Source organism: Elephantulus edwardii, unplaced genomic scaffold (assembly GCF_000299155.1).
Source record: "Elephantulus edwardii isolate Elephantulus edwardi_28Jun2011 unplaced genomic scaffold, EleEdw1.0 scaffold00148, whole genome shotgun sequence".
In the NCBI taxonomy this organism is placed as follows: Eukaryota; Metazoa; Chordata; class Mammalia; order Macroscelidea; family Macroscelididae; genus Elephantulus; species Elephantulus edwardii.
In genome coordinates, this window is record NW_006399898.1 from 4,090,098 (window position 1) to 4,091,637 (window position 1,540).

Genomic DNA, 1,540 nt, shown 5'->3' on the forward strand with positions numbered 1-1,540 from the left:
GGTAAAGCTTTATGCTTGGTCCAACTCAGAAGGTCCTGAAGCTGAGCCACGTGCAAGACAGCCTCTCTGTTCTTTCTCAGGGTCACGGCCACTCTTCTAAACACTAGGATTGCCATGTGGTTCCGCTCCCTCTCCCTCTCTCTCTCTCACTCCCTGTCCTGAGACCCAGGCTGCAGACTGAACCTGTGGTTCTGGGGTCTTTGCTCACTTTTAGGAGCTGTAATCTCTCCTGATTGGAAAGCAAAAAACCCCAGACCAAACCCATTGTCTTCAGTAAATTCCCAGGAACAGCTGAGAAGGACTGAGCAGACCCACCCCGCATGGCTTCCCAGGCTAAGGGCTGCTGACCCAATAATCCATGGGCGATCTCCCCCTGTGCGGTTTACAGCCTCTGAAAACCTGCTGGAGGGTCAGCTGGGAATGTTTCCCATTCAACAGCCACATAAAAGCAGCAACAAGATTTCTCGGAAGCGGATCATCACATCTTTCTTCAGCACAGTAGTTGGTGGAATCAAACCACCCGCCTTTCTCTTAGCCATCCAGCACTTAAATGGTTGAGCCAAAAGCCCTCTGTGACTTGAGAACAGTTATTGTTTGCTGTCAAGTCTGAACTGACTCACAGCTGACCCTCCAGCAGGACTTTCTGAGGCTGTAAATACCATGAGAGGAGATTGCCCATTTTTCCCCGCAGAGCAGTGCACCTCCTGTCACTAAGCCTCTAGGCCTCCTGGACTTAAGAGCAGAGTTGCTGCAAGGGCCATTCCTCACCAATGGCCATTCCTCACCCCTGCAGGGGCCACAGTCTGGGCTCAGCTGTCAGGAAGGTTCAAAGGCGGAGGTATTTGTAAGGTATTTAGCACAATGCTTGCTAACTTCAAGGGCTACAATACGTATGTATATATACACATATAGATGTGTGTACACACACATATTTATTTAACTAAATCAAGAGCAAATGTTCCATAGAGGTTTGGCCATTTTTAAGGCCAGTGCGTGTGGGAGTAGGCTGGTTTCGAAGGCCTGCAGGGGCATCTTGAAGGAGTCTACAGTCTGGTGGACAGGCATCTGACCACTGTCAGACTCTGGCGTGTGCAACCTGACTGGGACACGGGGGACTGGGTGTCACGGAGGAGGGTCCCTCCCAGAGTGCGTTCAGGAAAGGTTCTCCAGGGATGGGGCCACTGCTGGCTTCAAGGTCGAGCCAGGTCACCAGGGCAGAGGTGCCGCTGAGAAAACCGAGGTTGCGCCCGCCCAGCGAGCTCCAAACCTGCACTGACGCGCCGAGAAGTGATGTTGGTGTCACGCGGGGCTGTAACAGGAGCGGCTGGTCGGGCGGGGCAGCTCGGGGGCCTTGGGACACAGAGCACCCCTCGCCCCTCCTGGACACCCCTTTTGGAGCCGTCGGCTGCCAAGTCCATCTGCTGACCACCCCGGAGTTGGGGGCGAGGAGAGGGTTTTCTGGAGACCCTGGCCCTCACTTTCCCACCAGCCCACCTCGGTCTCGCCCCTTTTCTTTTCTCTCCGGTACAGGGCCCCCCCA